We start from the raw sequence: 25,475 nt of genomic DNA, 5'->3' as shown, positions 1-25,475 counted from the left end.
TTACGAGGTCACTGACTTGGGCACTGTCTGTAGTAGTACAATACTGGGAACGATCCAGTGTACTTGTCTCCACCAGTTTAGATCTCAGTGGATGGTCTGAGTTAGATAAAAAAATTGGAATTGCCACATAAATAATATATTTAGAATTAAGGAGCTCCAAGGACACTCAAGGAGCTCAAGTAGCAGAATGAAAGGTGACACAAGAGCAAGTTCAGAAAGCCTAGGACCAAAGTATAAAGAGAACGAACAGAGCTCAGATGGAGGTGGAAATACAGGAGTGATCAGAGACGTAAGGGGTGGAGTGCTACATTGTCACAGACTATGAAGGTAAAGTTCAACAGTGTAGAATGATTCTGATTGACCTAGAAAGACAAGGCTAGAAAGAAAACTGTTACTCGGGTTTGGCAAAATAGGTATCATTAATGACTTCAGAGGATGAGATGGTTGGACGGCATCACTGACTAGATGGACACAGGTTTGGGTGATCTCTGGGAGTTGCTGATGGACAGGGAGGCCTGGTGTGCTGCAGTTCATGGGGTAACAAAGAGTCGGACACGACTGAGCGACTGAACTGAACTGAACTGAATGACTTCAACAAGAGTAGTTTTTAACTGGTGGGGAGGCAATAAGACAGATTCAAATAGGTTGAAGAGTGAATGGTAGAGGAGAAAGTGGAGATAATTTTATGAAGTTTGCATTAAATGGGGACAGAGATGAAGAACTTGAAGAGTACATGATATCAAGAGAGAACTTAAATATTTGTATTTTCTTTTAAATAGACCATATTGTTTTAAATAAAGCAAAACATAAAGCAAGATGAAAAAAATACATGGTAAGTCTTGGTTTCATCCTCATTTGTCTCTCACCCATGGTAGGGAATCATTTTTATTTAGTTCTTGTGATAACTTTCAGTATGTCTTTATGACAATATAATAAATATAAATACATATCCTTATTTCTGTGCCCATTTCAAGCATATAAAATGCTATTCTGTTTTCCATTTAATAATGTATATGGGAGATCTTTGCAAATTAGTATGCAAGGAGCTTTCTTACTTTTTATAATAGTTTTTGATGCAAATATCATTGTTAATTTAAGTAGCCCAATGCCCCCCTCCTCCCCAAGTGTCCTTAGCACACTCTCAAAAACTTAGACCCAATTTTAAGAGAAATTATAGATGTAAGAAAAGTCAAAATTGCCTGAAATTAAGTGTTGCAATCTTGCCTTTTAAAATGGAAATTAATTCTGTCTTGAACTGAAATTTAAATTCTCTAACTATTAATTCTTGACATAGAATTATAAAGAAGCCTCTCTATAGAAAGGCATTCAGAGGACTGTTTACTGACTGTGCTTCTTGGGGTCTTCTAGTATGATTCATGGAGCAGATCTCTTAGGATTGACAGCTATTTTACTTCTTTCCATTTGTCTGTGAATTAGGTCTGGAATAGGAAGAACAGCCAAGGGATTACTATGGCCTCATTGTGCATGATGAATGAACAAGGAAGCCATTATCAGTAACGGTGTGTCAAAGAAAGACTTGTGCTGACACCGAGCTGCCAAGTGTGGAAATGGAAATAGGTAAGACATTTGCTATCTTTATTATCATAGCTCTTTGTGCTACTTCTTGAATGTACTATTATCTGTAAGTGGACATCTGAGCCAAAAAATGACGTTTTATATAGATATGTTTTATATATAAATTGTCCATAACTTAATGGAAAGTTAAAGCAATTCTTCATATATTAAGAACTGCAGCATGGAGACCAGATATTATATTCTCATGCAGACATCTTAAAATTATTGAGGATGATACATGAAAGCTTATGCCAAAGAGGCAATAACATAATGAAAAATTGCTATCAGACTGAGTTTAGCAAACAAAAAGGAAATTCTTTTTTGACATTGCCAAGAAAGTCAGTAAGGGAGAAATACGAACTAATTGGTTTATAAAAGCTAATGATCAAACCTATGCCTATAAATCCTGTGTCAAATATTTTGGTGAATGATAAGCAAGCCAAACTATTAAGCTCAAAAAGGAAATCTATGAATGGTCAACTGTTTTTAATCTTCAGTTAAAAAACTGTTAAAAAACTGTTTTTAATCTTCATCAAAATACCCAATTTTACTATTTAGTTGCCTTCAAAACCTATTTAAATAAAAAAATATTATTTGACTCTTTTAAGATCTAGTTGTGTGCTATATGAAAGCATGAAAGACATTTAGCTCAAATTGAGTTTTGTAGTAAAATGAATGAAATTTTCATAGGCTATGTGGGAAAGTTCTGTATATAAGGAGAGCAAAGCAATAATACAGACTTCTTATATGCTTTCATTAGACATTAGTTACTGACACAGTACTAAAAAAAAAAAAAGACAACATGTAGACAATAACTCATAGATAACCCTATTCTTATCATGAAAAAAAATTAAGAACTTTTTACAAAATACATGTCTTGTATTCCTTAAAACTATCACAGTCAGTAAAAACAAGGAGTTTAATTAAACAGCAATTAAATGAATGGATAATATATGGTATATTTATTTACTTTTATTTAGCAGACCCCTAAAGAGAGAGAAATTGCTTGATTGGGGAGGTTTGCAGGAGGGGCACGGGAAGGAAAGAATCGGATATAAGAAATTTAGAAAAAGCCTGCTTGAAGCTCCATGCTGAGGGAATAAGCCCCCAGGGTATAACTGGCAAGAGACAGAAGTGGGGGTCTCTACTAGAAAAAAGAAGTTCATAAATGAGCAATCTGTTTAATTTCTTAAATCTGTCTGAAATGCTGATGATAGTGATGATAATGATGGTTTTCCCCTTCTAGTTATAAGATCTGTGTGATTGATCTCATGGGGTAGAAGTGGTTGGTCTTGCTATTGCCTTTACTAGTGACTTGTTAAGAACAGAAATGAGCTTCATATTCTAATTAATGAGAAACCAGGGCAGGTTTTCTGAGAAAGTCCTTCCTTACTTTTAATGGAGAACTATGGAAAGCCAGACTCTCCAGCCAGACATGAATGAATGAGGATGCAGGATGCCATTACTGTTGATGGCAACATTGTTGATGACATTCTGTTACAATGATGAGGGGAATCAAGCTAAAACAAACAAGCAAAAGAACCTGATACCTATGTTTTTACAGGGCTTCCCTGGTAGATCAGCTGCAATGCAGGAGACTCTGGTTTGATTCCTGAATGGAGAAGATCTGCTGGAGGAGGGATAGGCTACCAACTTCGGTGTTCTTGGGGTTTCCTGGTGGTTCAGATGGTAAAGAATCTGCCTGCAATGCCAGAGACCTTGGTTCAAACCCTGGGTTGGAAAGATCCCCAGAAGAAAGTAACAGCTACCCACTCCAGTAATCTGGCCTGGAGAATTCCATGGACAGGGGAGCCTGGCAGACTGCAGTCCATGGGGTCACAAAATGTGACTGAGCGATTTTCACATGGAAGAACAGAGTTTGACAACTGCAGAGAAATGGAGATAAAGCCCTAATTGGACCACTCCACAATTTGTTCTTTTTCTGGATTGTTAGTTATAGGAGGCAATAGATTTCTGTTAGTTTGAGCAGAGTTCCTGTTACCTATCATTGAAAGTATCCTGAAGAGATCACTGTCTACTAGGAATCACATCAGGGACTTCCAGGAAAGCAGCTAAGTCAGGTTCACGTGCAAGTCAAGCACAGAGTCTGATAGTAGTGAACCATAACCAGAAGGAAAAAAAGGAGAGTAAAATTAGAAGCGTCCATTATTATGGAAAAAAATCACTTACAAGAACACATTTTGCTACATATTACCTTATATAAATTGTACTTTAAAGATGGATTAAATATGCTTTCAAATGCCAAAGTAAATTACACGAGTGAAGATATTGGTGTACTTCTTTGCTGCTGGCTGGTGTTAGTAGCTGGCACCCTAGTTCCTGAGTGCCCAGAATAGCAGGGGTTGGCCTGTGTGGCCCAGACAAGCATGCCCATGCTGCCAGCTTCAGACTGTTCCCTTTACAGAACCATAGCATTACTTTAATCATAGGGATAAGTAGATTGTATACTTATACCAGGAGACTATAAGGCTTTTATATACTGGTGCCTGGATCCTTTTCCTGTTACTATGTAGAATAAAACTTACGCTGTGCTTTGAAAAATACAATCCTCTAGCAAGAACACAAGCATTACTTTAGCAACCATTTGTTTGTTGTTTAGTTGCTAAGTTATATCTGACTCTTTGCGACCCCATGGACTATAGCTCGCCAGGCTCCTCTGTCCTTGGGATTTCCCAGGCAAGAATACTGGAGTGGGTTGCTGTTTCCTACTCCAGGGGATCTTCCCGGCCAAACCCAGGTTTTCTGAATTGGCAGGTGAGTATTTTGCCTCTGAGCCACCAGGGAAGCCCCTTAGTGACAATATAAAAATATAAGTTTAAGAAAAAGAGAGAAAGAGAACTCCAGTCCATAATATTTGATAGGTTATAAAAATGAGTGGATTTTTGCCCCAACACTTTCCATTCCTCATAGCATTAAAAAAAAAAAAAAAAAAACTTAACATTTAACTTATTTTAAGAAAAATGTTAACTTCTAGCTTCTACCAAATGTTAAAAGTGAGTTTAAATATTAACTGACATTCAGAGTTATTATTCATTGTATTTTACTGATCTTGAAAGTAAAGGTAATCTACCAAAAGCTAGTGCATGTTAGAAAGATGTAAATAAAATTAAGGCTATGGTGGACAAAATAAGGTCTCCCCCACATACACCCTAAGGTGTCTATGTCCTAATTTCCAGAACCAGTGAATATGCTACCTTAAATACAAAAGGTTCTGAATTTGGAAAACATAGATCCCTCAGTTGATCGCTGTTTCCACAATAAATTGGTTGCACTGACCTGGAAGAGGGGGCCACAGCTTTTCTCGGTTTCTCAAAGTAGGTCTAGAACCTAAGAAAATTTAAGAAAGAAGCACTACATTAGAACCATGGTTTATTGTTCAATTTAATAAATGGTCTTTAAATCTTCAGTTATCATTAAAACTGAATCTGTATGAAGATGTGAAATAACTGAAACTTCAATGACTGCTCATGAGTTCTTTCTGACCCGCTGAGATGTCTGAGTTGTTCACGCTTACCACACAAGGATGCTGTCATGGATGCTCTGGATCTCCTATCAGCATAGTGAGTGAGAAAGCTCAGTAGTGTCCGACTCTTTGCGACCCCATGGACTGTAGCCTACCAGGCTCCTCTGTCCATGGAATTTTCCAGGTAAGAGTACTGGAGTGGGTTGCCATTTCCTTCTCCAGGGGATCTTCGTGACCCAGGGATTGAACTTGGGTCTACTGCATTGCAGGCAGATGCTTTATCATCTGAGCCACCAGAGAAGCCCTCCTATCAGCATAGTGTTGGTAACTAATGGACTCTGGGATTTGTGGTCAGACACCTTGGTAGCCATTTAACTTAACGTGTTCTAGTTTAATTCTTGGAGCTTCCTGGGTTGGGGGAGGGTCACAAAGAGTCTCTCCTGAAGCACATGACTAATCAGAAGTGATCTGGGATTTCAATGCACATCAGAATTTTCACTGACTCCAGGAAGTTAAATGGTGATGGCATTGGGTGGGTGGCTGGGGAGTGAGTGGGGGTTTCTCAAGTAATTCACAAGGAGGCAGATATTTTGAGCAACTAGGTCGAGCTGGGCAGTGGTTCTCAGGAGTGGTTCTGGAGCTGTGGCAGCAGCACATGAGAAGTTGTTAGAAATGCAGTTACCTGGTTCTTCTCCAAACCTACTGACTCAAACTCTGGAGGCAGGCCCAGCAGTGTGTTTTAACAACCCTCCAGGTGTTCATAAGATGAAAGTTGGTGAATCATTGAGCTAAAGCATAATATCCCTAACCTATCTGTTGAATATTTTGCATTGATTTTTGTATTCAAGAAACAATATTCAAAGTATTGGTTTTTCAGGATGGGAAGAGATAGGGAAGGGAAAGAAGGAAGGCAACATAAGTTAACAGAAGATGGAGAAATTAATTTGATTTCCTTTTTATCACTGCTTTTCTCTCCTTGTGTGTGTGTGCTAAGTCGCTTCAGTTGTGTCCGACTCTTTGCAACCCTGTGGACTATAGCCCACTAGGCTCCTCTGTCCATGGGATTCTCCAGGCAAGAATACTGGAGTGGGTTGACATGCCTGCCTGCAAGGGATCTTCCCCACCCAGGAATAGAACCCGCATCCCTTATGTCTCCTGAATTGACAGGCAGCTTCTTTACCACCACTGGTGCCACCTGGAAAGCCCCTTTCTCTCCTTAAAAAAAATGTTAATACAATGCTTTCCTAATCACTTGTGGCTGCAAATAAATGCTTCTTTCTAGGGCACTGGGTTTTAACCTAGGAGCTAGGAGACTGTGAGAAAGCTTCCAGGGCCTTATGAGCCTCTTAGACATTTTTCCTGGGATAGATTTTCATCATCAGGTCAATAGTTCAGTCTTAGCTAATTTCCCATAGTCTGAACAACTAAACTTATATTACCAAGAATAACAAGGTCAAATTAGATTAAAGCAAATTACATTGGGAGTGGCTTAGGACAAATTTCAATAGACATCACCATCTGATTTAAAATTCTTGGCTATCCTAACTTGACTTATTCACTCAACTCCAGTGTGACCTTTCTTAGTGTTAACATTCCACTGCTGCTGCTAAGTTGCTTCAGTCGTGTCCTACTCTTTGCGACCCCATGGACTGTAGCCTGCCAGGCTCCTCTACCCATGGGATTCTCTAGGCAAAACTATAGGAGTGGGTTGCCACGCCCTCCTCCAGGAGATCTTCCCGACCCAGGGATCTAATCTGCATCTCTGATGTCTCCTGCATGGGCAGGCAGGTTCTTTACCACTGGTGCCACCTGGGAAGCCCTTCACATTCAACTAGGTGTGCCTAAATCTAAGCTCACCATATGACAAATGCTAAATAGAAAAGGAGGCTGGGATAACACTTGTAGACCAGGCAAAGAGGGATATGTGATCTCTGACTAAATTGCAAAAGTTAATATGAATGGAAGATTCCTAGGTGCAGCGAGTTGTAGTGAAAGCTTCAAAAGCCCTTTTCTGAGCTCTTATGTTGTATCATATCTTTAGTCATGTCCTCTTCTTTGACTTCTGCTGTCTCAAATATTCACCCTATCCTGAGGGACTGTATGTACTTAAAGTCTCAGGGTAGCCTAACTGATGAGAATATAACCTTTGTGGAACATGAGCAATTCCCTTATATCCCATAATTGTCATTCAACCTCAATCTTGTGTGTAAGATTTTTATTAAAATCTAATTATTGGATTTGTTCACAGTATAATTTATCTTACTTAGATACTTTATTATGTGGATGACTATTATAAGTTGTCATTCCTCATAATTGTAACATTTACATTAAAATCAACTTCTACTGAGTTTTCAGAGTGCAGCTTAATCAATGTTATCTTGCTCAGCTAAGGGTCTGGGTCATGCATCATCTACACAACTCATCTTCTATAAACACATTCACATCTGTATCTTCCTTAAGCAATATCACCTATCCTCAGTTGTTAAACATGTCCTTCTACTTTATATCCAACCACTTTCTCTTACTTTCTGTTAAGACCCCCTTTCTCACTTGGTATTTTCTCCAGCAGTTATGAATATTTCCTCCTGTATGTATCCTATCAGTCTCCTGAGCCTTCCTCAGTCTCTAAGTTTATTCTTCTGGAGGAAGAAAAAGAAACCCTCCCTCAATCTTGCGTTTCTTTACAGGTGCCATCCCATCTCACTGTGACTGAGACAGTGAAAGTCTTGAAAGTCTACTTCGACCTTATTTCCAGTTATTTACTTCTTTTGCATCTTAACTCAGTGATATCTTATTTTTGATGCCAAAATTGCTCTCTAAAAGTCCTTACTGATCAACATATTGTTAAATCCAATGACTTTGTAATATTTTCTGTTTAGATATACAGACTTTATTTGACATCTTTGAGTGTTTATTTCTTCTTGAAACTCTCAGATCTCTCCACTTCTAAGACACTACTTTCTCTGGCTTTTCTGTGTTATCTCAAAGTGCTTTGCCCCTCTTTCTCAACTTAGTTCTTAAATATTGATGCATCACAGGATTTCAACCTACTACATTTCTGGTAACAGTAAATGGCACCATTATCCATCCACACAATTACTCAAGTCAGAACCTTGTGTCTTTTTAGAGTCAGAAATTGCTCCTTTGGCGGTCACATAGTAATATCTTAAAATGTATCTCTTAGATGTCTCCCTGCATCAGTTATCCATCCCCTGTGCCCTTCTCAACATTTCTAATTCATTCTCATTATTCAATAGTCAAAGTTTTTTCTTTATCAGGAAATCTTCCTTAATCCATAGTTTCTGAACAAAACTGCATTAAGCATAACTTGAAGTATTAAAGTAACTGAGTCCATCTCTTGCCAATTGACTGCACATTGCTCATTCACACTAAGAAAAGCAACTGAAAGCCTTTGAGTTATTTAAGACTAACTTCTATTTATTTAAGTTCTGGTAGCTGTCTCATTCAGCCTGTTAACTGGCTATACCATCTGGCTTTGTTTTCATTATCAAGAATAGCCAAGCATAAAGTTGTGAAACTGAGATGGGAGAAATATTCATGAACCCCCAATTCAACATTATTTGCATACTAGGAAAACTGCCAGCTATTCTAAAACAGCTGCAAAGAGCCATAGCAGATCCTAGGAATACCAAGAGATAGTGGAATTTGTCTTCTACACGTATCTACCTTAATTTCTATCCTTCCTTTTAGCTTCATAGTATTCCTATCTTGTTTCTTCTAACCTATAAATATTTGGAGTCCACTTGCCCCATATCCCCAATATTTTATTTGTGCTCCCTATGTTTTTCCTAGTGTTAGCTAAGGTAAAGGAAGTTGATGTTAAACATGTTTGCATAAAACTTATGCCTGTTTTAATATTGATAGAATTGGGTATGAGGCATTGTGTACCATGAATCTGTTAAATGCTTGACTTATAAATATTAAATAAAGTATTAATTATTGAATTCAGAGATTCTGACTTTCAATGAAGTCTTATGCTATTCTATTAAAACTCTTTGTTTTAATAAGTTTAAGAAATAAATAAACCATTTAAACTAGATTACAAAAAGATGAAATGATAGTCCTTATGCACGAGAAAAACAAAAGGGGAATTATCTTTGCTGGTAGTAGCAAATTAGGTAATTAAGACCACTCTTCTCACTGAAACCAGCTAGAAAACTTGCATAAAATTTGTTATAAAACATTTATTTGCAAAGATCACTATCCTAACAAGACAGTAAAACAATTAGTGGCTGAGAAGACACTGAGAATTAAGTCCTGAGAATTAAGTCTTGACACAAATGCAGAGACATGCAGCATCTCTTTGGGATTTTGGCCCAGGGGTCTTTGATCTGCCCTGAAGTTGTGGTAGGGAAGCTGAGCAACACAATGGAAGAAACTGGGAGGATATAGGACAAAAGTTATCCTCCAGAACCCACCAGTGATGGGGAACCTTATACACCCCCAATGGTATAAATAAAGGCACAAAAATTACATTCTAGAAATTAGGGTAAACAGAATGAATCAGCTCCTGCGGAGACTATAGAATAGCTTTAAGACATCTGAGATGTTCTGAAAAATCCCAACCCTAGCACTTAGTAATTACATTTAATGTAATTAGTATTTGAAATTATAACCAGTTTCAATAGTATTTGAATTAAAACAGCATCTTGCTACCTTCTTTCTACATAGTGTGTCTCTTTGCTTTTCCTTTCTCAACTGTTATTACTTCTTTAAACATAATCCTATTTATTTGCCACTAGCTTAAATTTCGGAGAAGGCAATGGCACCCCACTCCAGTACTCTTGCCTGGAAAATCCCATGGACAGAGGAGCCTGGTGGGCTGCAGTCCATGGGGTCGCTAGGAGTCAGACACGACTCAGTGACTTCACTTTCACTTTTCACTTTCATGCATTGGAGAAGGAAATGGCAACCCACTCCAGTGTTCTTGCTTGGAGAATCCCAGGGACAGGGGAGCCTGGTGGGCTGCCATCTATGGGGCCGCACAGAGTCGGATACGACTGAAGCGACTTAGCAGCAGCAGTAGCAGCTTAAATTTATCTTGATTAATATCTGAGTTTCTTGAATCTAGCGATTGAAGCCCTTCATCAGTTTTAAGAAATTCTTAGTTGTTATCTCTTTAAATATTCCTTTTGGCCCATTCTTTCACTCTCTCTCTTTTTCCTTTCTAGGACTTTAGTTAAATGTGTGTTAGATCTTCAGAAAAATAAAACTTACTTAAGCTGATGCAAAAGAAAATGGTAAATCTGAATATCCTTCTATTAAGTAAATTCAATTTTTAATTAAATGTTTATCATACAGTTAAATTACTTATGATATTATCATAGCATCAAAAACAGAAAAACAAAAGAAAAAAGAAAATAGGAAAATCATAAACATACCTGTATGCATGTAAATTTCTGATTTATGAGAAAAGTAGCACTAGAGAGTGGTGGGAAAATTATATTGATTTCAAAATATTATGTTATGAAAATTGGATATCCATGTGGGAAGATAATGAAACTTGTTTTGACATCATGCCACAACCAAAAATCAATACGTTGATTGCAAATTTCAGTGTGAAAGCAAAAACAATAAAATTTTTAGATAATGAGAGATTATGAACTCAGGATGTGAAACATTTGAATAGAACCAAAACACTAACTATGAAGATGGCTAATATCTCTAATTCAGTTCAAATTAAGACCATATGTTTCTCTAAATTTATCACTAAGAAGATGAAAATTCAAGCCACAGATTATGAGAGAACATGTACACATGCAGAGAGCTCACTTTTTATTGAAAAAGAATGTGTAACATTAAGTATATGGCTAGAAAGGGCTTCCCACATGGTGCTGGTGGTAAAGAACCCACCTGCCAATGCAGATAGATGCAAGTTTGATCCCTGGGTCGGGAAGATCCCCTGGAGGAGGGTGCAGAAACTCACTCCAGTATTCTTGCCTAGAGAATTCCACGGACAGAGGAGCCTAGTAGGTTGCAGTCCATAGGGTCTCATAGAGTTGGACACAACTGAAGTGAGTTAGCATACAGGCATATGGCTAGAATAGCAAAACTCGTTAACCCTGTATTAAACTTATCTTTGAATTTTACCTTGCATGAGCATGGATATTTTTATATTGCAATCGTAACTCACATAGATGTAATGGATGTAAGTAATAAGCTATTATGCGTAATAAACTTTGAAGCTAATGTATATTAATATTTTAAAGAAAAGGAATTTTACTGGTACACAAAAAGTATGGCATAAGTGATAACACTTGGAAAATATTAAATAAATTAGTTTTACCATTTTATATTTTATGGCTTCCATTACAAAAATTGAATAGATTAAAGCAACTCAAGTACAAGAAAAGCTTTCAGATTTAAAATTTTGATAACATTTTGTGAAATTAAAATTTCCCTGAGGTAAAGCCTTAATGTTTAAATTAAATTTACACCAAATTATTTAGAAAGTAGAAGAGTAAGCCCATAGTCATACAAACTAAAAATATATGGTTATAAATAATGGAAAAATATTTCTAAACTGAAGATGAAATTTTCATGTGTTAGTTTAAAATTCCAGAAGAACGTGACCTTGAAACCATACCATTCAAATTATAATTTGATTGTTGTTTGAAATTCATCATGGACTACTACTGTAATTAATCTTAATTAAAACATTTAAGCCTCAAAGTTATTAGATATAATGTAAGATTATGATCACAGGAACTAGATTCTGTTTCATATTCTGCCACTTATACGATATGTGACCTTGGATACGCTTAACTTCCCTGTGTCCAAGTGCTCTTTATTATATAAAGATACTTATGTGACAAAGGTTATACTTTTTAATTTATAATACATTTTACATATTTGTATACCTGATTTATGCATGTGTACGTTTACAGGAATACGTAAGAAAATGGTAAGACACTCCTCTACGTAAAATTGTTTTTTCAGATTTTATGTTCACTGTTAGCCATCCACATAAACTTTATCTCAGCAGTTATATTCTACACAGCAAAAGAAATACTTCTAGTCCAAAAGGGTTAGTTTTATCTTCATGATAAATAGTCACCAAAACCAACTAGTTGTCAGGCACTATGTTTGATGTTCTTCTAAATGTAAGAATATGTGAACAATTATATTGTTTCATTTTAAGAACTTTTCATAACTGTCATTTAGATGAGCGCCAGCACCAACAGACATGAATCACCAGGTGATGTATTTAAGACGCAGACTCTGATTTTATAAGTTTCAAGACTCACGATTCTGCATCTCTAACAAATTCCCAGATGATCCCCAGGCTGCTGGTGCAAAGATCATGCTTTGACAGCAGGAGCGAGTCTCCTTCACTGACTTCTGTTTAAAAGCTCCCCGTGTGTTTTTCTTTTCAATTGCTTATTCCCCCTGGTGTTTGGCAGTCTGTATTTCTTTCAGGGTTATTTCATTATTTCCTGGTGTCGCTCCTCTTGAAGTTTAATATATATATTAAAAGATATCCCCATACTTTCTCATCTATAATTTATTTTTCAGCCAATTGTGCCATCAGTTAATGAAAAGAGTTGCTCTGTGAAAATTCCCCATCCTTGTAAAAAAAATATTCCCTTTCTTTTTATAGATCTATCTTCAGTAGAGGAAAAATCAGTTGGGACCAAACAAACTAGATGCCAGAAGCACAGACACTAGACTTCAGTCCAAATGAGCTCAGGGGCTTATAGACCACACAGGCAGGACAAGGGGGAAGAAGACGAGGTGGAAATAGATGAGAAATACATTTGCTAAAGGAGTCTGGAGTTTAAATTTAGCCAGCCCCACAAGGGAATTTAATTTTGCAGATCTAGAAAGCTATAGACATGCCTGGGATAAAAGTAAACTATGTCATATCCTGGTGCCTATCTTTATACAGACTACATAGGAGTTTTAACTTCATCATATTAATTTGGCAAAGTATTGAGTATTGGAAGGCCCTTGTGTCTATCTTTTCCAGGTATTGCCCTAGTTTAGCATGAATAAAATGCCTGACTGATCATGCTTATTGGTAAAAGTCACAGAAGAATTACCACTAAACTAGTATTTTTCAGCAGTTCTTAACTTCCTGAACTAGCCTCCTATTGCTTCCAGCATTAGTCCATGCATACCCTAATGTATGGTATGTGTGTGCGTATGTGTATGTGTGTGCTGGACTTAAACTTGTTGACAGGTTTCCATTTCTAGAGTAGCTACATCCAAATTTGAAGTAGAAACTGATGACTATAATGCAGAGATCCAAGATATTGAGCTTAATGTCATGACTGAGTGGGATTTTTCTTTTCTTTTTTTTGGTTCTACCATGCAATATTCAGTTTATTTAGTTCTCCAACCCAGGATCAAACTCATGCTCCCTACTTTGGAAAACTGGAGTCTTAACCACTGGACCACCAGGGAAGTCCCAGGAGTAGGATTTTTGGATTGTCTTTCTTGGAGTAGGGGTAATGTAATCTCTTTGTGGGGCAAAGAGTGAGCCATTGAACCAAGGTTTTTATAAACAGAGTGACAGATATAGGTAGTCACTATGCTCTTTGCCAAAGATCTCCAATTTCTTTCCAGGCATATCATGGAAAGTCTGTCAGTTATAGGTGGCAATGAACTTTGCTGGGGACAACCAAGTGTGGTCAGAAATGATGTATACCAACTTGGGGAGAAGGCTCTGATCACAGAAGCTTTCACCTCCCAAATAACTGCATTGGTCAGAGCCTTCTCTAACCCATACTGAATATGTAATATACATAAGAAAAAAATATTTATTGCGTTAAGTCATTATTCTAGGGGTTGTCTTTTACTGCAGCATAAACTCTCACCTATTCTGACTCAAGCAGATTTTAATTTGGTCAATTTCTGTTCTCCTAATCTTTTCTGACTCTTCTCCTTCTTACATCTCTCTCGTGCCTCCCTCAAGCTTAGAGAGAGTTCTTTCAGTCTGTACCTCATCAGCTGTGAAGAATGAGTAGGCTTTTTCAGAGTCTTTCAGTAAGTCGACATATAAGGAGCCACCAATATCTACTGTTAGGGTCAACCCTGGGAGATGCCACACTATTCAAGTGAAATTCATATAGACAATATAAATGATGTCTCTATCATCTGGAAATGACTCACATTAGCTAATGACTGACCTTCTAAGTGCTGGCCACATGTTTTTGTTGTAAATACTATTAACTGATGGACTATAGTCATTATCTAAATTAGCAGATATTTAAGCCTGGATGAGCAATATGAAAATCTTTGACAATTGGCAACATGTTTAGATTCTGTTGTGTTTACCTGCAGGGAAGATGAACAAGAGATTCAGTGCAATTGCATACATGTGTACTAAGTCACTTCTGCCATGTCTGACTCTGTGCCACTCTATGGACCATAGCCTGCCAGGCTCCTCTGTCCATTGGACTCTCCAGGCAAGAATACTAAAGTGGGTTGCCATGACCTCCTCCAGGGGATCTTCCCAACCCAGGGATCAAACCTGTGTCTCTTGTATCTCCTGCATTGGCAGGCAGGTTCTTTACCACTAGAGTCGCCTGGGAAGCCCATTAAGCGATAACCATGTAACAATTCCTCTAGTAAGTGATTTAAATAGGTTAAATTCCAATTAATCTTCAAATCCCCTTGAGAGATGATTACCTCAACTAAAAATTAGACAACGTGTAACTTGGCTAAGAGCTCCAACTTACGAGGACCAGAAAAAGTGAGTGAAGTTGCTCAGTCGTGTCCAACTCTTTGCGACCCCATGGACTGTAGCCTAACAAGATCCTCTGTCCATGGGATTTTCCAGGCAAGAGTACCAGAGTGGGTTGCCATTTCCTTCTCCAAGGGATCTTGCCGACCCAGGGATTGAACCCGGGTCTCCCTCATTGTAAACAGACGCTTTACTGTCTAAGCCACCAGGGAAGTCCATGAAGATCAGAAGCCAACATTCAAATCTGGATATATCTATCTGTCCTTGACACTTACGTGGTCTGAGTTCTGGGTCTATATCCCCACTACATTGTTTTTTTTTTTTTTAATATTCAGTTTTATTTCTTTTGAAAGATTGATGTGGCAGAGGCTGTTCATTAATCAAAGAAAGATTAGATCCTCTTGTATCTGAGTACATAGCTTGATTACATTCCCAAGCTCTCTTTCAGTTAGGTGAATGATGAGTTTTCACCAATGGAAGGTAGGGGAAGTTATGTCTGTCACCTCTGGGTTAAAGCTTTAAGTGAAGGTAGCTTCCCTGTGCTCTCTCTCCTCTTCTCTTTGCCAGGTGCAGATGTTGGTGGCATAGGGGATGGCAATGCTTTAGAATGCATTTAGAAAGAAGTCTCCTCATTTCTAAGTCATCTCTAAGTCAGCTTGTCTAGGAAAGTCACTCTAACCAGGCTACCTGAGTACTTACAAAAGTGAGAACTTAACTTCTTTTGTGTTTAAACCATTTACATGTTTGGAATCAGTTACAGCACCTCAACTTACAGCAACTTATGCAATAGAATTCTTAGATCCGAGATCATTAATATGTTTAAGATTTGTGATACATGATGTCAAGTTGTTTTCTTAAAGGATTGTAATAATTTACATGCTGACCAGAAATATATGAGGAACTGTCATATTGCACCTATCAACATATATTTTAAAAAATATTTTAATTCTGTGATTATTAGTCTTTGAACACATCTTTCCAGTATTTTGTAGAAAAGCAATACCTGTGGTGTCTCAGAACTGGTAGGACAGCATAAGGCTATAAACTGAAGTGCATGTGAGCTCTCACGCTAGTCTGGCCAAGGGAGAATGAGATTTTCTGGAAGGAAGATGTGGCCTTTGGGCCAAGTGACCTGACTCTCAGAGTGTGGTGATGTGAAGAACTATGAAATTTATTTTGGTGAAACTAGGTTTATGGGGAAGAGAAATAGAAAATGATTTCACTAAAAAGGTGCTATAAAGAATGTAGACTTTGAGAAGGGTATAGATAGCTTTCTGGAAGGACCCCTAGAACATGCATACAGAGATGGGCTTAAGCAGCCTGCCCTGAGCAAGACGCAGAGATGGATGGGTCAAAGATTTCAAGGGGCAAAAACCTTCTGGTCTCCATAGCCCAAAGGTTCCAAGATTGTCTGCCAGACGTGTGACAAATCTGATGCCATAGGATGTTTAATCTAGAAAACCTTCTCCTGGGATCTGTGAATTGCTTAAGAAGGTTTAACTGGCTGAAATATTGAGAGTACAGAATCTAGAAAGCTTTTCTAGAAGGGTCTGTCTTCAATGTTAAAAATGATAAGGAGTACCTGGCTTATTTGCCGCTTATTGTTAACAGTGGTGTTCCTTTGATGGATTGGTTAAACGTCCATTCATTCAGCAAATATCTCAACAGAATACAGTTTGTACAGCATACTTTTCTCACGTTACTCTAAAAGCCCTGCACTTAAATTGATTGTGTATGTATGAAAGGATAAAGTACACACTAGAACAAGGAGTCCTGCCAAAGATGAGAAAGTGAGGGAAATTCTATAATCTAGGAGAAAACTTTAAAGGAGAAAACTCTTTTCATTTGATCTCTGTCTTGGCACTTTCAGCTGGGGAAGTACTTCTATAGGAATTATAGAACTTGGGTTCAAATCCAGATACTGCCATTTAATGACTATTTGTTCTTGGAAAAATTGTATATTCTCTCTGTCTCCATTTCCTCATCAGTAAATGGAAATAATAACTGTATTTCCCTCAATGGCTGTGTGAATTATATGAAGTATAATGTACTGTGCATGTCTGAATCATGACTTTCACAGATATGTGTGTGTGTTATTCACTCAGTTGTGTCCGATTCTTTGTGACTCCATGGACTGTAGTCCACCAGGTTCCTCTGTCCATGGGGTTCTCCAGGCAATAACACTGGAATGAGTTGCCATTCCCTTTTCCAGGGGATCTTCTCGACCCCAGGATTGAACCCAGGTCTACTGCATTGCAGGCAGATTCTTTACCATCTGCGCTACCAAGGAAGCCTAGCTTCCACAGGTATCTGGTCCTAATCTCTGGAACCTGTAAATGTCTTCTTATATGGCAGAAAGTGACTTTGTAGGTGTGATTAAGTTGAGGATCATGAGATGTGGAGATTATCCAGGTGGCCCTAGAAGTGACCACATGTATATGCATGTATCACATGGAAATATAAGAGGGAGGAAGATGTGACTACAGAGAGACATAGGAAAAGGTGATGGGAAGATGGAAGTAGAGATTGGAATGATATGACCACAAGCCAAGGAAATCCAATACCCACCAGAAGCTGGAAGAAGCAAGAAGAAAATTCTCCTCTAGAGTCTCTCCAGAGAGAGCATGGTCTTGATTACATCTTAATTTCAGTTCCAGACTTAATGGAAATGAGGGAATCAATAATTTAAGGCTTCCCTGATGGCTCAGCTGGTAAAGAAGCCACCTGCAATGTGGGAAACCTGGGTTTGATCCCTAGGTTGGGGAGAACCCTTGGAGAAGGGAATGGCTACCCACTCCAGTTTTCTGGCCTGGAGAAGTCCATGGACTGTATAGTCCATGGGTGCACAAAGAGTCGGATATGACTGAGCGACTTTCACTTCACAGAGGCAATATGTGTTACGCGAGTGGAGCAAGTACAAGGCTTCCCAGGCTTTTTCAATCGCATTGCTCATGTGTTGAAAACATTGCAAGTTTGCTAGTAGAGTAATGGAGTGGAAACTGGGGCAATTACCATCTGCTGCCTTCACTAAGCAAAGTCAGAAAAGGAAGACTAGACTTGCCTAAACTTGCGGTAGTTTATAGCCCTTATTCTTCATTGTCTATCAGAAGCTATTCCCTCCTTCTTCCTTTGTACTAAAATACCTGCTTCTACTAATATTTCTTTTTTTTTCTTTTTTTTTTAATTTTATTTTTAAACTTTACATAATTGTATTAGTTTTGCCAAATATCAAAATGAATTCGCCACAGGTATACATGTGTTCCCCATCCTGAACCCTCCTCCCTCCTCCCTCCCCATACCATCCCTCTGGGTCGTCCCAGTGCACCAGCCCCAAGCATCCAGTATCATGCATCGAACCTGGACTGGCAACTCGTTTCTTACATGATATTTTACATGTTTCAATGCCATTCTCCCAAATCTTCCCACCCTCTCCCTCTCCCACAGAGTCCATAAGACTGTTCTATACATCAGTGTCTCTTTTGCTGTCTCGTACACAGGGTTATTGTTACCATCTTTCTAAATTCCATATATATGCGTTAGTATACTGTATTGGTGTTTTTCCTTCTGGCTTACTTCACTCTGTATAATAGGCTCCAGTTTCATCCACCTCATTAGAACTGATTCAAATGTATTCTTTTTAATGGCTGAGTAATACTCCATTGTGTTTATGTACCACAGCTTTCTTATCCATTCATCTGCTGATGGACATCTAGGTTGCTTCCATGTCCTGGCTATTATAAACAGTGCTGCGATGAACATTGGGGTACATGTGTCTCTTTCCCTTCTGGTTTCCTCAGTGTGTATGCCCAGCAGTGGGATTGCTGGATCATAAGGCAGTTCTATTTCCAGTTTTTTAAGGAATCTCCACACTGTTCTCCATAGTGGCTGTACTAGTTTGCATTCCCACCAACAGTGTAAGAGGGTTCCCTTTTCTCCACACCCTCTCCAGCATTTATTGCTTGTAAACTTTTGGATCGCAGCCATTCTGACTGGTGTGAAATGGTACCTCATAGTGGTTTTGATTTGCATTTCTCTGATAATGAGTGATGTTGAGCATCTTTTCATGTGTTTGTTAGCCATCTGTATGTCTTCTTTGGAGAAATGTCTATTTAGTTCTTTGGCCCATTTTTTGATTGGGTCATTTATTTTTCTGGAGTTGAGCTGTGGGAGTTGCTTGTATATTTTTGAGATTAGTTGTTTGTCAGTTGCTTCATTTGCTATTATTTTCTCCCATTCTGAAGGCTGCCTTTTCAGCTTGCTAATAGTTTCCTTTGATGTGCAGAAGCTTTTAAGGTTAATTAGGTCCCATTTGTTTATTTTTGCTTTTATTTCCGATATTCTGGGAGGTGGGTCATAGAGGATCCTGCTGTGATGTATGTCAGAGAGTATTTTGCCTATGTTCTCCTCTAGGAGTTTTATAGTTTCTGGTCTTACATTGAGATCTTTAATCCATTTTGTGTTTATTTTTGTGTATGGTGTTAGAAAGTGTTCTAGTTTCATTCTTTTACAAGTGGTTGACCAGATTTCCCAGCACCACTTGTTAAAGAGATTGTCTTTAATCCATTGTATATTCTTGCCTCCTTTGTCAAAGATAAGGCGTCCTTTTGTGCGTGGATTTATCTCTGGGCTTTCTATTTTGTTCCATTGATCTATATTTCTGTCTTTGTGCCAGTACCATACTGTCTTGATGACTGTGGCTTTGTAGTAGAGCCTGAAGTCAGGTAGGCTGATTCCTCCAGTTCCATTTTTCTTTCTCAAGATCGCTTTGGCTATTTGAGGTTTTTTGTATTTCCATACAAATTGTGAAATTATTTGTTCTAGCTCTGTGAAGAATACCATTGGTAGCTTGATAGGGATTGCATTGAATCTATAAATTGCTTTGGGTAGTATACTCATTTTCACTATATTGATTCTTCCAATCCATGAACATGGTATATTTCTCCATCTATTAGTGTCTTCTTTGATTTCTTTCACCAGTGTTTTATAGTTTTCTATATATAGGTCTTTAGTTTATTTAGGTAGATATATTTGAAAGGATAAATAAAATTGACAAACCATTAGCCGGACTCATCAAGAAACAAAGGGAGAAAAATCAAATCAGTAAAATTAGAAATGAAAATGGAGAGATCACAACAGACAACACAGAAATACAAAGGATCATAAGAGACTACTATCAACAATTATATGCCAATAAAATGGACAACGAGGAAGAAATGGACAAATTCTTAGAAAAGTACAACTTTCCAAAACTCGACCAGGAAGAAATAGAAAATCTTAACAGACCCATCACAAGCACAGAAATTGAAACTGTAATCAAAAATCTTCCAGCAAACAAAAGCCCAGGTCCAGACGGCTTCACAGCTGAATTCTACCAAAAATTTAGAGAAGAGCTAACACCTATCCTGCTCAAACTCTTCCAGAAAATTGCAGAGGAAGGTAAACTTCCAAACTCATTCTATGAGGCCACCATCACCCTAATACCAAAACCTGACAAAGATGCCACCAAAAAAGAAAACTACAGGCCAATATCACTGATGAACATAGATGCAAAAATCCTTAACAAAATTCTAGCAATCAGAATCCAACAACACATGAAAAAGATCATACACCATGACCAAGTGGGCTTTATCCCAGGGATGCAAGGATTCTTCAATATCTGCAAATCAATGTAATACACCACATTAACAAATTGAAAAATAAAAACCATATGATTATCTCAATAGATGCAGAGAAAGCCTTTGACAAAATTCAACACGCGTTTATGATAAAAACTCTCCAGAAAGCAGGAATAGAAGGAACATACCTCAACATAATAAAAGCTATATATGACAAACCCACAGCAAACATTATCCTCAATGGTGAAAAATTGAAAGCATTTCCTCTAAAGTCAGGAACAAGACAAGGGTGCCCACTTTCACCATTACTATTCAACATAGTTTTGGAAGTTTTGGCCACAGCAATCAGAGCAGAAAAAGAAATAAAAGGAATCCAAATTGGAAAAGAAGAAGTAAAACTCTCACTGTTTGCAGATGACATGATCCTCTACATAGAAAACCCTAAAGACTCCACTAGAAAATTATTAGAACTAATCAATGACTATAGTAAAGTTTTAGGATATAAAATCAACACACAGAAATCCCTTGCATTCCTATACACTAATAATGAGAAAACAGAAAGAGAAATTAAGGAAACAATTCCATTCACCATTGCAACGGAAAGAATAAAATACTTAGGAATATATCTACTAATATTTCTACAGGTGGCTGTGTGAGCCGCTTCTGGCCAATGACATGCCAGCAGAAGTTTGTGCAGGATTTCTGGAAAGGATTTTTTTCCTTCAACAACTTTCTTTCCCTTGTGCTGCCCTTGCTGTCAGGCACTGAATATAATTGTGTGATGCTTGGAACTGCAGTGCCTATCATGGGGCCAGAAGAGGCAAGGCGAGAGAATTAGATGCCAACCTTAAACCAGACATCACTGCAGCCACCACCCTCCTCTGGACTTGTAGTTATATGCAAATGTAAATCCTTTGCCAGGAATTTGATTTCCTGCAAGTAAAAGTGTTTCTAATAGATACAATACATATAAGTAAATTCAGATCATCAATAATTTAGGTTCAGGGACCTTGGAGCACAGAATGATGTAACTGTATTACAACATTTTTGGGGAGAGAATGGGAAATAACTTTGAATTATTCAACCAGAGAATAAAAAAGAATGTTAGGGAGAATGATTAACCTGTTAAATTTAGTTATTCACTGGTTTGTTCAAGTGTTTACTGAGTTGTTTTTGACTGGTACTGAGCTACTGGGAATACTTTTATGAAAGAGATGAACAAAGTATCTGCCTTTGTGTGGTGTGTACACGTTATCAACAGATTTATGGAAAAGATAAATACTGGATGGCAAGTGCTAAGAAAAAAACAAAGACAGTAATATGGTGAACAAATGGGGGTTCCATTGATAGAATCTCCTCTAGATCGAACTAAAAGATGAAGAAGGAGCCCAGCAGGGAAAATCTTGGAAAACAATGTTGCAAGCAGAGTAAGTGCAAAGCTTTGAGGCAGGAAAATTTCTAGAGAATTCAATGTTGCTGGAGCAATGTGGTATAAAGATAGAAGTAAGGTGAGCACAGAGAGATAGTGCCTAAGTCAGGCTTTGTGAGCCCTACCAGACTAAGGTAGGAAAGTGGATTTCATCTCACTTTAAGTTGGAATCTACTTTTTCACACTTTCAATGAGGGTTTTCAAGCAGAGAAGTAGGACGTTTTCATTTATGTTTTCAGCAGTTCACTCTGTTTGGAGCATGGGCTAGGGGCAAGAGTCAAATCAGGGAAACCACTTGGCAGTAATCCAACTAGAACTGTTATGCTTCAACTAAGAGGACTGCAACCTGAGTTGGAACATTTGTTGGTAGGAACAGTGGACTTTGCTCATAAAATGAATGTTGTGGTACTGAAGGGGGATACGTCAAGATGGACTCACAGGTCTCTAGTTTGATCATTTCGAGGCAGTCTCACTTTCTAAAATAGTGCCACTTTCTAGGATGGGGGAACACTTGAAAAAACAATTCATAGAATGAAAAATTTAAAGTTCTGCTTTGACCATGGTATGTTTGAGAAGTCCTGGGGACATTGGTGGAGAGGTCAAGCAGGCAGTTTGACACATGAATCTGAAGGTCAAGGAAGGAGTCAGCACTGGAGACTACAACAACTTGATTGTTGTAACATCTAGATGGTATGCAACTGATGGGAATAGATCATAATCATTTGAGAAAACTGTGCAGAGAAAAGAGGATTCAGGACTGAGGCCTGCTGTGTGCTGACATTTAAAAGTCAGATAATGAAAGAACAACACTTTTAAAATAAAGGCTGGTGAGAACAGTCAGTGAAAAGGAAAATCAGGGGAATATAAAGTAATGGCAGGTACAACCTAAAAAGGTTTCACAAAGCAGAGAGTGATCAGAGATGTGTTGAATATATTTGAAAAGTCTGGTAAGTTCAGGGCATAGGCAGGTCTTTTGCAATAGACATGGTCACAGGATTTGGCAATAAGATCACTGGCGACCTTGACAAAAGCAGTAGACTGAGGAAGGCAGAAAGCCATGGTGGAGTGAGTTAAGGAGTAAATGGAAAGAGAATTAGAGTCACCTTTCCCAAGAAGTTCTTCTGTGGAGAGCAGAGGAAGGGGTTCATATTTATAGGAGAAAAGGAAAAGAGTTAATTCATTATCACCTCACTTCATGTCTAATCTCTCACTGAGAGATCAGTAGAGAGGGAGAAAGTGTTTATGTAGGACAGCCGTGGAGATGACTGGGAACAGAAATCTCTAAGAGATGGAGGAGCCCTTGAGAGGAGCAAGGATGCTTCCTTCAGCTTGTGAGGAGGGAAGATGTAGATGGTAAATGCTGTGCTGACCCGAAAAGTTCTCTATACAAGGGCATCTTATATTAGGGACTTGAGCATCCACTGCAGCCATGAAATTAAAAGACACTTGCTCCTTGGAAGAAAAGTTATGACCAACCTAGACAGCATATTAAAACGTAGAGATGTTACTTTGCCAACAAAGGTTTGTCTAGTCAAGGCTGTGGTTTTTCTGGTAGTCATGTATGGATGTGAGAGTTGAACCATAAAGAAAGCTGAGCACCAAAAAGTTGATGCTTTTGAACTGTGGTTTGGAGAAGACTCTTTAGAGTCCCTTGGACTGCAAGGAGATCCAACCAGTCCATCCTAAAGGAAATCAGTCCTGAATGTTCACTGGAAGGACTGATGTTGAAGCTGAAACTCCAATACTTTGGCCACCTGATGTGAAGAGCTGACTCATTTGAAAAGACCCTGAAACTGGGAAAGATTGAAGACAGAAGGAGAAGGGGACAATAGAGGATGAGATGATTAGATGGCATCATCGACTCAATGGACATGAGTTTGAGTAAACTCCAGGAGTTGGTGATGGACAGGGAAGCCTGGCGTGCTGCAGTCCATGGGGTCGCAAAGAGTCAGACATGACTGAGTGACTGAACTGAACTGAACTGAACTGAAAAGAGTATTCACAGATTTTGGTATCTGGGATGGGGAGTGTCTGGGAACTAATCCCCCAGGGAAACCACGGGATGAATGTGCCAACTTTTGTCAAAGAATGGTGAATCACAAAATTGCATTTGCCATGCATGACAAGGCCATCTGCAGCAGAGCAGTGATGACAAGCAAAAATGTGATTAAGGACTCCACACCAGCCATAACTGAACTTAGGGAAATTAAAGCCTAAGTGTAAATAGTGATAAAATTAATTAGGACTAGTGAGATGTTGCTAAACTCTCTTAGGTTGATGATTTCAAGAACTGAAGATAATTTTAGACACAACAGGAGTTCTGGGTTTGGGAAAGAGTTTATAATTTTGCTTTCTCATTTCCACTCCAGGAACCCATTTATTGAAAACTGAACCAAACTCAGCAACGGACAGAAACTTCTTGATGAGATATGTGGAAATTCTAAAATACAGAATATAATAAGTTATAAACACCTTTCTATCTTCAAAAGATGATCATGGTGAGATGACTGTTTTAAAACAGAAATGTTACTCTGAAAATATGCTCTTTGAAAAGAAAATAAAACAGGTAGGAATACCTGACCAGGTCAAAATTATGACTGCCTTTAGTATATTAATCTATATCTAAATAATACCAAGAAATAAGGATAATAGACATTTATGACAAAGTTATAAATAATATAAAAGAAAATATGATTAGGCAATTACCTCATTTTCTTATTCCAATGTTATTAACCTGCTTGTGTGTTTATCTAAATTTCGTTCTCAATAGAACAGCTGTCTCTGCCCCACAGGAAGCCCAAACTCCCTTCAATCTTATTCATTGATTGAGCGAATTCATGAAAAATTCAAGCAATTCAAGTTTATGTTAACGTGAGGGTGAGCATATTATTAGTGACATAGCTGGATACACTAGCAATTAACTGTAAGATCTTTGATGTTGTAATCAAATAATAAATTCTAGCATGAAGGTTCTGCTAGATGTCTCCATTAAATGATCTCTAAGGTCTCCTCTGTTTTAAATTTATCCTGTAGCTCTTTAAATCATTTGACTGCACCATAATCTATCTATGTATAAAGTGACATCTTGACACTCTTCCCTTTCCCTTGCAGAAAATTGTCAGAATTCCCCAAGGAGGAGAGGGTAAAAGCTGTTTTGATACTTGATTCCTTTGCTTTCCTTATCACAAACTTTCCAAAAAACACAAATGAAGTCAGATAATCTTGTTTGGAGCCTGCTGAGAAATCCAGTAATCCAATAAGTTATCTCAGGATTCATTTACAGTGCAGACAGAGCAGTCACCTAAAATATATCCCTTTTGACAGAATATACCCTGGATTTCTCAGTATGGTGAGCTTGAAAATATATTCAGGGGAACAGCCCTTCAGCAAATATTTGCAGACAGCCTACTATGTACCAGGTTGTGATTTAGCAGGGAACAACAGAGGTAAGCCTCTGTTCTCACAATATATACAAATGGTGAAAAGTGTTAAGAAAGAAAAGAAAATGAAGCAGGAAATGAGTATAGACTGTGATCACAGTAAGTAATCTATTTTACATAAGATAGCAAGGCTGAACTCCTTTGATTTGAGGTCCCTATTTGAATACAGATCTAAATTAAATGAGGGAACAAAAACTCATATAGACATACAAAGCTCAGAGAG

At 38.1% G+C, this 25,475-nt stretch overlaps 1 long non-coding RNA gene across 1 annotated transcript; it reads left to right on the top strand.

Moving 5' to 3' along the window:
* Nucleotides 1–4,216: 4,216 nt before the first annotated feature.
* Nucleotides 4,217–24,602, top strand: LOC147368935 (uncharacterized). Its single transcript, XR_015166922.1, has 3 exons — nt 4,217–4,350; nt 5,004–5,243; nt 24,182–24,602. It is a non-coding gene; the product is annotated as an uncharacterized LOC147368935 (long non-coding RNA).
* The last annotated feature ends 873 nt before the right edge of the window (nt 24,603–25,475 follow it).

This window comes from Bos grunniens, chromosome 7 (genome assembly GCF_055505025.1).
Source record: "Bos grunniens cultivar Pamir isolate PY7600 chromosome 7, Bosgru_T2T1.0, whole genome shotgun sequence".
Classification (NCBI taxonomy): Eukaryota; Metazoa; Chordata; class Mammalia; order Artiodactyla; family Bovidae; genus Bos; species Bos grunniens.
This window is presented reverse-complemented; position numbering and strand designations above follow the sequence as displayed.